At 43.4% G+C, this 12,459-nt stretch overlaps 1 protein-coding gene across 9 annotated transcripts in view; it reads left to right on the top strand.

Moving 5' to 3' along the window:
- The window catches only part of HIVEP2 (HIVEP zinc finger 2), a 156,888-nt gene that overhangs the window by 104,066 nt on the left and 40,363 nt on the right, over positions 1-12,459 (top strand). The gene's annotated exons all lie outside the window — the stretch shown is intronic.

Genomic DNA, 12,459 nt, shown 5'->3' with positions numbered 1-12,459 from the left:
TGCTTTCAAATTAGAAACAGATAAGGATATTCTGAAGGAGAAATTCCGTACTGTATTATGAAATTGAGTGCTTTAGAAAACTGGATTTTTGGGGCAGTATTTCATATACTTAGAGTTAGAAAACAGAGTACTGCAAATACTGCCATATAAGCAAATGTGGTAAATTTTGTTGGTGTGGGGTTTGTTTGTTTTTTGTAGCCTTCATTGTACTAATTAACTAGTTAGTTTTCCTAGCTTAGAAATTCTGGGCCACATTCTGATAACTTCGCACGTGCTGAAGTCAGTGAAAATACTCATAGAGCTACTCAGCAATGAGTAAGGGCACCAGTGTCTGGCTCTTTGAGAATAGAACTGTCTCTGAATCATATTCTCTAGTGCACACTTCTATAAAAAGGGATTAAGTGAAACTAACAGGAACAAACAAACAAAAATACATTTTGTGGTAGCCAATGTGAGCTATTCTTCATTTATACTATCTAGATAAATTGCTCTCTCTCTCTCTAGTGGTAGCTAATGTTCTCTTACCTCCAGTTATCATTTCTGCAAAAAACAAATGTTTTTTATTTTATTCCTGACAGTATTAACAAGGTTACTAAACATTAGACACACCTGATAGGATTAACTTTACAGAACCCTTACTACACATATGTACCTATTCATATATACACACACACAGTATTGTATATGCTAGAAAACTATAAATCTCCTGTGAAAATATCCAAAGGTTACAGGTTCAGAGGTCCATAGCCTCAAGGCGTATGTGAGATACACTATAACAGTTTAAAATCCTCCAGTGACATTTACATAGGAATGCTGTAACATACAATAATGTGGCAAATATTATCAAGTGTTTCAACAGGATTAATACTTTCAACAAAGAGTTTGCAGCCAATAATGTTGCGTAACTTTCTTGATGCGGTCTAATAATCCTTTGAACCATGCTCTGTCTCATGGAGGGCTTGTCAGAAAGTTTGCAAACTTACCTTTTAAAAATGGATCAAAACCAGTACACTAGGGAAATCCATGTGATGGTGCTTCTTCCCCTGACCCATTGATACGTTGCCAACTAGTTCAGAAATTGCAAATGTTTGAACCGGCCAGGAATCTCAAATCCAAGTTAGCAGCTATCTCCAGATGGCTGCACTCAGTTTTGTACTGATGCTTTATAGATTCTCAGTGGTTGCATACTTGGAGTCATAAGGAGTATTGTTCCACTTGTTTTTGCCAGAAATGTACAATGCATTGGTTGATAGGTTGGGACACATGGTATAGCTCAAATAAAGAGGAGATGGCAAAGGGGATAAAAATGGGAGAGGAAAGAGAGAAAGAAAAAGCACCATGTTTTTCAGTAGATTTTGTGTGTGTGTGTGTGTGTGTGTGCAGGCGCACGCATGTGCAGTGAATTTCAGCTGTTTGACTGGCAAATGTAATTTGATTTTAAGTCATGAACTTCATTGAGTTGTATCCAAGAAAGACACAGCTGAGCAATCTGCAGGAAGCAATCTTTTCCTAGAAACATGCAGCTCCAAACTGTACAAATTCTTCTGCCATTCATAAAATGTGTGTGCACTGCTAAACACAGACAGTCATTTACTGTTGAAGAGAGACTTGTGCATTTGCATCTTAAACAAAAGAACAACAAAAATGGATTTAGACTTTTAAAAGAAGAAAAAATGTATAATGTAAAGTTATCTAATGAAGCACCGGTGATAAGGACAGTTCATCATTTCTGGTGCAGCTGTTTCCTGACATTTCTGCAAAATGTTGTGGAAAAATTAATGAAGGTTAGTTCAGTAATGGTTTCAAGCTTGGCTAGTGGAAAATATGAGCGTGTTTCTTTCCATAGTCAATTAAGAACAAGTTAGGCTATTTTTTCTATAGGGGAAGTGGTATGCAGTTTGTACTACACAGGAAATAGTAAACGACATCAGAGCAGCTGTATGATAGCAACAGGTATGTGAAGAGTATGGGGAAGAGTCCCTCTCCTCTCACTTACCTTGGTTTTATTTAAGTGGAGTTATCCCTGCTTTACACTGGAGAGGAGAACCCAGTCTTGTAACCTGAGGCTGCTGCTACTCTTAAGCATGGCCGGTACTCCTCAGGATGTTCGACTCCAAAAATGTGTTTTCTTCATTTAAGTTTAGGAAAACAAAATGTGCATGTGTCAGTAGGATTTGCATTCTGCTGTGTGCCTATAATTGTATGTTGTCAATGTGTTATTCGAAGGAATACTCCTCTCTGAAGACAGTTGTAAGAGAAGTCAGGTGTAATGGGGACGGGAAGACTGTATGACACACATGAAACGATCAGTTGCACAACTGCTAGGGTTCATATGACACACACACAGTGTGGTTTGAACGACTCCAACTAGCTCCTTTTAAGTAGGAAGCACAGGTTTCTTTAGCTGATCTCAGAATTTCATGCTGCACCTAGTAACTTCTCAACATCTGCAATTTTTATAACAATACTAATATGTCTTTCGGTACATATGATATAAGCCCCACTTCTCCAATGGTGCCACTCCTCCTGTACAAAACAACAATAAAGATGGTAGATCTGGCTGCAGTCAAGGAATTCTGTGGGTGGCATAGAGCAATTGTAACTGCTCATACACCAGCACTTCTGCTGACTACCAGTTTTGGGGGTGTGGCAGCGGAACAGTGTGTAGCTGGGGCGCCCTTACTCTTGGCTGATCCCCCGTGGCTGTTGTGGCCACTTGGGGGCGCCCTGGGCAGCCATTGTAAATTCAAGCAGAACACAGGCTGCTCACATTTATGCCAGGGACCAGATGGGTGCCTAATGGCACTAGGATTGGACTGGGGGCGCAGGGAACCGTGGCTTAAAATCCTCTTTGCACGCTGTTAAGGCTGCTTCCCCACTCTGAACTTTAGGGTACAAATGTGGGGGCCTGCATGAAAACTTCTAAGCTTAACTACCAGCTTAGACCTGGTCCGCTGCCACCATTCCCAAGTGGATTCCCTTCCCTGGGAAGCCTTGAGAGACCTTCACCAATTTCCTGGTGAATACAGATCCAAACCCCTTGGATCGTAAAGCAGGGAGAAATGAACCATCCCCCCTCCTTCCTTCCACCAACTCCTGGTGAATACAGTTCCAACCCCCTTGGATCTTAAAACAAGGAGAAGTTAACCATCCCCCCTCCTTCCTTCCACCAACTCCTGGTGAATACAGATCCAACCCCCTTGGATCTAAAAACAAGGAAACAATCAATCAGGTTCTTAGAAAGAAGACTTTTAATTAAAGAAAAAAGGTAAAAATCATCTCTGTAAAATCAGTATGGAAAATAACTTTACAGGGTAATAAAACTTAAAGAGCTCAGAGGACTCCCCTCTAGTCTTAGGTTCAAAGTACAGCAAACAGAGATAAACACTCTAGTAAAAGGTACATTTACAAGTTGAGAAAACAAAGGAAAACTAACACGCCTTGCCTGGCTATTTACTTACAAGTTTGAAATAGGAGAGACTTGTTTAGAAAGATTTGGAGAGCCTGGATTGATGTCTGGTCCCTCTCAGTCCCAAGAGCGAACGAACTCCCAAACAAAGAGCACAAACAAAAGCCTCCCCCCCCCCCCCCCAAGATTTGAAAGTATCTTGTCCCCTTATTGGTCCTTTGGGTCAGATGCCAGCCAGGTTACCTGAGCTTCTTAACCCTTTACAGGGAAAAGGATTTTGGAGTCTCTGGTCAGGAGGGATTTTATAGTACTGTACACAGGACAGCTGTTACCCTTCCCTTTATAGTTATGACACACGCTCTCTTCAGATTTGCACTGTGCAGTCCTTGGATGTACCAGTAAATCAAGACCATCATCTTTGGACCATTTATCTACTTTAATTTATTTGCATTTAATATATCCAAACAGACTTGCAATATTTATGTTGTCAGGCAGGAGATGCGTATATGACAGCATTGACCAAGCTAATCAATATAGAATACTTTGGGTCAACTTCAGCTGTGGTGTAAGTGGACCCAATCCCCGCGTGGAGTTGTGCTCACTTACCTCAGAGCTGACTTTGGTCTGCTCCCTTTTGTTTGTTTACTTCAGAATATTAACCCTCCCCCAAAATGCACATTGCTCCCCATTAAAACCAAAAATTTAAATGTACTATTTTTATTCCCCGTCATCCATCCTAGTTGTATGGCTTACTGTATTCTCTCCCACCCATTTCCTGCGTTTTCCCAGTGGGCCGAATGTTGATGCCTACTGGCAGCATGTCATAGTGCTGAAGACTTCCTGACAGAAGTTATGTGCCAGCGTTGACCACAGATTCAGCAGCCTGCTCTGCCTGAGCCGTGTAAGGTTCACCTTTATGTTGGTTTCTTTACCGTTTTCAGAAGTCAAAGGTTAGCTGGCAGATGAGCACCCAGAAGTTCTGCTAATCTGATTGTAATACAACTTCTTATTTTCTTTTTTTTTTTAATTAGGAAAGCTTCAACAGCATTGAGACAGCTCTAGGCTTGGACTTCTAGACTCGAATCACACCTGGAAAAAGTTTTCTTGTGCTTAGTGGTAATGAAGCTGCATGTGATTTGCATTGGGATGGGTGAAATTATTTCACTAAATAATTTAATCGCAGAAAAATACAGTTTGGGATTGACCAAAACTGTTTGTGAATTTGGTGAATAGTTTTGGCCAAAAAAAAAAAAAAAAAGGCGGTGTGGGGGAAATTCCAAAAAAGTCAGAATGTTTCATTTTGACATTTTCTAAGAGAAACATTTTGACTTTTCATTTCTTTTGTTTCTAAATTTAGCTAGATTTAACTAAAAAAATACAAAATAGGGTAAAAAATATCCCCCAGAATTAATTGACACTTTTTGTTTATCCCAAAACAAACTTTTTTTATTTTTCATTTCAGCAAGAAAAACCAAAAAATTGTTGTTACTCATATGCTTAGAGTAAGCACATGGGTAATGATTGTAGGATCTGGGTCTAAATCTTGTAACACATCCAATGTGGGAATTCTGAATGTATGCGTTCTGACATGAACTGTTTTCAGACTATTCAAAGTGAGGGTCAGGCATAGAGCTGATAGGGAATTTTCTGTCAAAATGATTTGTTGATTGAAAATGCAGTTTTCACAAAATCAAAATTTTCTGTAGGCAAATTTCCAGTTTTGCTAACATTTTTCTGTTTTCTTTGTGAAAATCAAAATGAAATATTTCATTTTCGGTCAGTTTGATCCAAATCAAAACTTTTTAGTTTGTTGAACTGAACCAAAATGTTGTGTTTCAAGTCAGTTCAACATTCAACTACATCTTCTTAATGTGCTGCAGTGACTCATGGAAGTGGTAGTTCAAGTGCTTCCATGCTTCTTTTTCTCTTTTATGGGCTGAACTCCTTGGCTGGATTACATCTCCCATGATGCATCATCGTCTTCCCTTTGCCGCTAACTTAACATTAATATACTGGCACAGACACCCAAAAGCCCACCTTTTAACTATATTGGCAGTAAGGTACCACATTAGATAATAATATATAAATGTGAGAATCTATGAGCCGGAATAACACTAAGGTCTAGTCATCTTCCTTCTCAATCTTCTCTCTTTATTCTTTTCATATGATTCCTACCATTTCTGTAATATTCCCTTACTATGCTGCTTTTTTGTTTCTGCCACATAACCAGATAATGTGATCCTGACTAGGTCAGCACTTTACTTTTGAACACTAGCTGCTGGATCTCGATCTTGCTTTTGCTTCTGAGAGGAAGGGAGTAATGATTCCTAAACAGTCTAATTGGCTTTCAAAGCAAAAACATCTGCTGGAAATAGAACTTGTTGATGGTGTCTGTTAGCCAAGAGACCATGCTTTGTCCTCCTCAGAGGGTGCTGCTGAACTCTTATTCGTGTCAGTTTCAGGAGGGATGATGGATCACTCAGCTGTCTGGAGAGTTGTAAGATAAAGACAAAAGACTGTAATGAAAGATTAAATCAGAGTGGCATTGAGATTTCAACTTGGTTATGGATTCTTGTATTCATTATCAAATCTCTTGTCCATCACTTTGAAAGCCAGTTGTTTAGTTCAGTTAAGACTCTGCTATTACATGAGTGCAAAGTACAGTTCTCCCTTACTGGAAATAAATCAACACCCTGGCATATTTAGGGTGTGTGCAATTTCCAAGTACCTCTTTGGGGCCGCTGAAATATTTTGAATAAAATCTTACGATATTAGCAGATTATATACCAGAATAGCAGTTTTGCTGTCAGGGTGTTATCTACAGGAACTTTATTTCCCTGGGGGGGAGGGATGCGGGGGGGATGCATTTAGATGAAAATACACAGATCTGTGTGATTTTGTTTTAATTTGTCACTATATGGCAATTCATGTTTTGGTTTTTTTTAGTAGTGTCTCTAAATGTGCATTGATAGTCACACAGGGCAGGAAGATTAGGACATTACATTGTCTTTTTCTGGTTGGTGTCAGAGGTACAGTGTACGTTAAAAACAAAAATGGAATTGCATAGTGTTTGCCTCCAATTAAAGCAGAGTCCATTTTTTATTTTTATTTTTGTTTAAATTAAGGAGCAAAAACAACATTCCTCTGCTTTGATCTACGTTGGTTTGTAGGTTAAAAAAAATATTTATTTATTTTTGCTCAAAATTATGTTTCCTAAAAGCATGTAAAAGAAACTGATGGATGTTCAGTAAGTATGGACCTGGTCATCTAACCTTTTAAAAATACGATGCAGCAGTTGTACTTAGGATATGCCCATATAAGTTATCTACATCTAAGACAATGTCAGATGCAGTTAGCCTGCTTACTTTTGTGACTTGGCAGCAGTAGCTGGAAATCTGATGGCTTCAGCCTTTCTAGGCATGAGGTAGACAGAATGAATGTAAAGTAGTGTGGGATGAGTATTCAAGGAAAGTGTACAAATTAATTCTCAATTTTAAAAAAATCATCTTAAGGGAGATTGAGTGCTGACATTGAACTATTAAATAAAAGTAGACCTGGTGTGAATTTTACCAAATGTAGGATAGAGTCATATACTTTGTCCTTGTTATAAGCTTCTTGGGGAAAATACTCCCACTCAGATAGAAATTCACTGTAAACAACTTTCTTGCTCTTATACTTGAAGTATTTTTGAAGATGCGGTAGCTCTTGGAAGGAGCAAAATGCACCGTGCAATAACATGACCTTATGTTGCGTTGACATTTTTAGATTTGGAATGTGACATGCTGGAAACTGGGAGCGGTGGGTGGAAGTGGAGCTAAGCTGGAGCCTGGATGGCTGTGTTTGTGTGGAGTACTGTACTGAAACTGAATAATGCTAACTATTTATCTAGCTAAAATCAAAATCAAGTTGCAGATTGACATGGAGTTATAGTGTACTGCCTTGTGAGCTTCTAAGAATTTTCAACAACCTGGGCCAAAACAAAGGAGGCCACACTGAAATCTGTCAAACCCCAAACCACAGCCGCCCAACTTGCGTCAGAAACTCCTGATGCTGCAGCAGGTCAGCTTCCCCCACACCTGTGAGTCAGGAAGAATCTATTAAAGGAAGCGTTTATTGGATTCAGTCAGTTGGGAGATAGACAACGTGCAGATGTGGAGGACATTGTGGAAAACAAATTGGAGCCTTTGGCCACACAAATGACAGACTTGGAGGAACGAGTAAATATCACTGAAAAACAGAAGGACTCCGAGGAAAAAGTAATTTGTTTGCACGAGGTAGCTTAATATGATTTTAAACAATTCACCCTCCTTCCCACTAAAAGTATCGCAGCTCTTGAGCTGGAAACAAGGGGAGATCCAAAATGGAGAAAAGAAATATTGGGATGGTGGGCGTTCCAGCCCTGCTGATTTTGCTACTCAGGCCCTCCTAGATCTGAAGACTGAGGAACACACTGTCTGCATTTTCCTTACAATCTTCTGTCCTTGGAGCACTCGTGTCGACTAGACTGGTGCCTGGCATTTCACCCAAAAGGCCCACATGGGCTGGCCAGATCTGCAGAGAGCTTGACTGCTCTCAGTTCCCGTCAAAGTGAGTGATATATGAAAGCACTCAAGGGGATGCTTTCCATCTTGCAGGACTGGACTGATTCAACTCCTATTTAAACCAGTGAAGGCTCTGGGATTGGGGAGGAGCTGGGGAAAAGCCTCAGCAGCTCCCTGAACTACACTACATAGTTTTATCAACAAAAGTCAGGTTTTGTCAATAAAACAGTGGAGGTTTACACACTACAAAGCTACTTTTACCAACAAAACTCTCCTGCTGTGCTGCCAAAAGAAAACCACCCCAAAGAGAGGCATAGATCTTTTTGTGGCAAAGTTATATCGAAAAACTGTCAGTGTAGACACCGCGCTTGGTTTTGTCACTGTAAATGGCCTCCAGGAGGTATCCCACAATGCCCATCCTGACCACTCTGGTCAGCAGTTCAAACTCCTTTGCCCCTCATCCAGGTACACAGGCATCCACCCCTCCCCCTTTAAAGGCCTGGGAATTTTGGAAATTCCACTTCCTGTTTGCTTGGCATGGAGAGCTCACATCACACCTTCCCAGTGGCCCACGGCAGCTCCCCGCAGTAAATGCTCTCATGCTTGCAGCACATCCGAGTTGCTGGATCTGCTGGCCTGTGGTGAGAGGAGGCTGTGCAGTCCCAGCTCCATTCCAGCTGTCAGAACTTCGATACCTACGGTCAGATTTCTCGTGGCTTGTGTGATAAGGGCTACAAATGGGACACGCAGCAGTGCTATGCGATAGTAAAGGAGCTGAGGCAAGCATACCAGAAGGCAAGGTAGGCAAACAGTTGCTCTGGTACTGCGCTGGAAACCTGTTGCTTTTATAAGGAGCTGGACACCATCCTTGGCAGTGACCCCACCGCCAAGAGCCCTGTGGATACCTGGAGGTGGCGGACAGTGGATCTAACCCCGAGGACAAAGTTGTGGACAAGGAGCTCAAGTTGGAGGACGATGAGGAGCACACACCTGTATCATTCAGTGGCACGATGAGTCAGACCTCATTTCCACTCCGGAAGGGTGTAGCCAGTCCTAGCAATCTGTCTCTGGTGTGCATGATGCAGGAGAGGAGAGTCCTGGTAAGTGATCTTTTGGAGTTGATGCTGCTTGGTTATATGAGGTAGAGCTTAGGTTCCCTCTAAGCTGCGCGGCCATGCAGCAGGCTGTCAAGGGCCATGCAGGCAGGGAGAGGTGTCTCTCCCCTGGCCCCAGCCCCAGAGCTGCCGTGGCTGGGGAAAGGCACTCTCCCCCAGCCCCGGGCTGCTGCGGCGAGAGAGGGCTGAGGGGAGTTCTCTCTCCCCGCTGCAGCCCCGGGGCAGCCTGCACTCCAAGCTCCTCATCCCCAGCCCCCCCCAGAGCCCTCACCTCCTCATATCCCAATCCTCTGCCCCAGCCCTGAGCCCCCTCCTGCACCCCAAACCCCTCATCCCCAGCCACACCCCAGAGCCCACACCCCCATCCAGATCCCTCATCCCCCAGCACCCCAACTCTCTGCCCCAGATCTGAGCCCCCTCCTACACTCTGAACCCCTAAGCCCCACCCCCACCACACATCGCCTCCATATTGGTCCGCATAACAAATTTCATTCCACACATGGATGTAAAAAATTTGAGGGAACATTTGATAGAGTTGTCCTTTGCTTTGTATATTCTAGAAGTGAGTGAAGGGATAGAAATAGCTGTGTTTGAGTGTGCTCCACATTCCCCTGAGCAGTTAAGCAATGCAGCAGAACAGCGTGTTAATGCACACCGAGATATCACGGGAATCCTCCAGAGACATCTCTAGGAAACTTTCCTGCAGATACTCCCCAATCCTCTGCTGAAGGTTCCTTGGCAGAGCTGTTTTGTTCCATTCCCCCATTGTAGGAAACTTTCCTGCACTACTCGGTAATCACTTATGCAGGTACAAAAGCGGCATACAGACGAGCAGCATAGGGACTGGGTCTGAACCCATACGCATGCAGGAGATGCACCTGTGCATCCTTGTTTATCCCGGAGTGATATGTCAGCTTCAATCACCCCGCACCTGTGGAAAATAGTGGCAGAATTTACAATATTGTCCCTAGTCACCTACATTGATCCCCTTAAAAAACCACCTAGACACTTTGCCTCAGCTTGAATGCCCAACCCTCCCACCCAGACCGAACTCACCATGTTTAGGGTATTCGCCAAGATGTGTGCTTGCCAAGGGACAATGAGAAAGTGATTGGTATGTTAAAAGAGGTATATTTTACTAGAGTGATTCATTACTGTGCGTGAACTAGCAGTCATGCTTCTGTGTATTGTTTCTTGTGCCCTTCAGAGGAACCTCTTACACACTGGTGGAGCACCTCCGCCAGATAAGGAAGCAACCAAGGCAGAGCAAAGAGGACATGTTCTGAGAGGTGCTACAATTCTCAGAGGCCGAAAAAAGAGAACGCAGGGAGTGGAGAGAGACCCTGAAGGAAAAATTTAAAATAGAAAAACAGGACATAAAGGAGAGTGAGGAGCACATTATAAAGGACCAGGAGTGGATGATAAAAGTGATGGAGGAGCAAACAAAGATGTTGAAGTCCCTAATCATGCTCCAGGCAGAACACACGCGTGCTCTGCCACCCCACTCCCCGCAGCCGATACAGAACTGCTCTCCATGCCCTTTCCAAACTTCTCCCACACATTCCTTGCAACTTCCCGGAATTTCTCAGTACCCTGTTCACTCCACCCCCTCAGAAAGATTCCAAAATGATACCTGGACTTACACACAAATATGAGAGCCTACACTGCCCTGCACTGTTATCTCCCTTCCCACCAAGCCTTTTGTGTATGCTGTTAATTGGTATTTAATAAAAACAAACTCTCTGAAAGACACATGAATCATCACAATTTTCATGCAAGGCAGCAAGTTAGCAAAGCATACTTGAAAGACACATCACTGGGGCTCATTATCAAAATGTTGCCTCAAAGCCTCCCTGGTTTGAATAGCCCTCCATTGATCCCCTCTAATAGCCCTGTTATCTGTCTGCTCAAATTCAGGACCCAGGTGATCTGCCTCCGCGCTCCACCCCAGAGGAAAAATTTCACCCTTAGCCTCACAAATATTATGGAGCGTGCAACAGGATGCTATGACCATGGGAATGTTTTCCTCATTTAGATACAACCTGCCATAAAGGCAGTATCAGCACATTTTTAATTTGCCAAAGGCACATTCCAGGGTCATTCTGCACCTGCTCAGCCTGTTGTTGAAGTGCTCCTTGCTGCTGTCCAGATTTCCTGTGTACGGCTTCATGAGCCATTGGAGTAAGGGGTACACTGGGTCTCCCAGGGTCACTATGAGCATTTCAACATCCCCCATTGGAATCTTCTAGTTGTGAAAGAAAGTCCCTGCTTGGAGCTTTCTGTACAGGCCAGTATTCCTGAAGATGCATGTGTCATGCACTTTCCTGGACCACCCCGTGTTGATGTCAGTGAGACACCCAGGGTGATCTGCAAGTACTTGTAATACCATAGAGAAGTACCCGTTCCTATTGATGTACTCCATCACAAGGTGGCCCGGGGCCAAAATTGGGATATGCGTGCCAGCTATCGCCCTGCCGCAGTTATGGAATCCCATTGCCACAGAGCCATCCACTATTTCCTGCACGTTGCCAAGAGTCACAGTCCTTCATAGCAGGATGTGATTAATGGCCCTGCACACTTGTGTTAACACAGCCCCAATGGTCGACTTCCCCACTCCAAACTGATTCGCAACTGAGCGGTAGCAGTCTGGAGTTGCGATCGCCATGTGCTTCTCCACTGAAAGGCAGCTCTCATTCTGGTGTCCCTGTGCCGCTGTGCTGGGGCGAGCTCCGCATAAAGTTTAGGGAAGGTGGCTTTGCGCATCTGAAAGTTCTGTAGCCACTGTTCATCATCTCAGACCTGCATAACGATGCGATCCCACCACTCTGTGTTTGTTTCGCAAGCCCAAAGTGACAGTCCACCATGTTCAGCTGCCTCATGAATGCCAAAAGTAATCTGGTGTTGTTTCTTTCCATGGCACACAGCAGGTCAGGCAACCCTGATTCCTGTTCAGACTGGAAGCTCATGATATATAGCATGCCCATCCACGATGTGTTCATAACGGTGACCACTACAGTAGAGAGCAGTGCGGGATCCATCCTTTCAGACAGAGATGGCAGGTGCACAGTAAGCAGGGGTCATTGAAAAACGCCGTGAAATGCAGTCAGAAGCCCATGGAACGCTGGGATGGAAAGAACTGCATCATGGGAGGTTGAGCCCACATCCATGATGCACTGCGATCCACTCTGTCTTCCCACAACTCCTAGCTGTAAAAGGTGGCGAGTAGTACATTGGGATAGCTACCCATGGTGCACTGCTCTCACAGCACCAAGTGTGGATGCACTCTGCCTACAGAAGGGGCTTAGCGTGAACAAGCACAAGTGATGTAATTTTACCAGTTTTTGATTGTGTGCTTAACTTTGCCAATAAAACTCTGAAATGTAGACAAGGCCTA

Source organism: Chrysemys picta, chromosome 3, assembly GCF_011386835.1.
Source record: "Chrysemys picta bellii isolate R12L10 chromosome 3, ASM1138683v2, whole genome shotgun sequence".
Taxonomy (NCBI): domain Eukaryota; kingdom Metazoa; phylum Chordata; order Testudines; family Emydidae; genus Chrysemys; species Chrysemys picta.
This window is presented reverse-complemented; position numbering and strand designations above follow the sequence as displayed.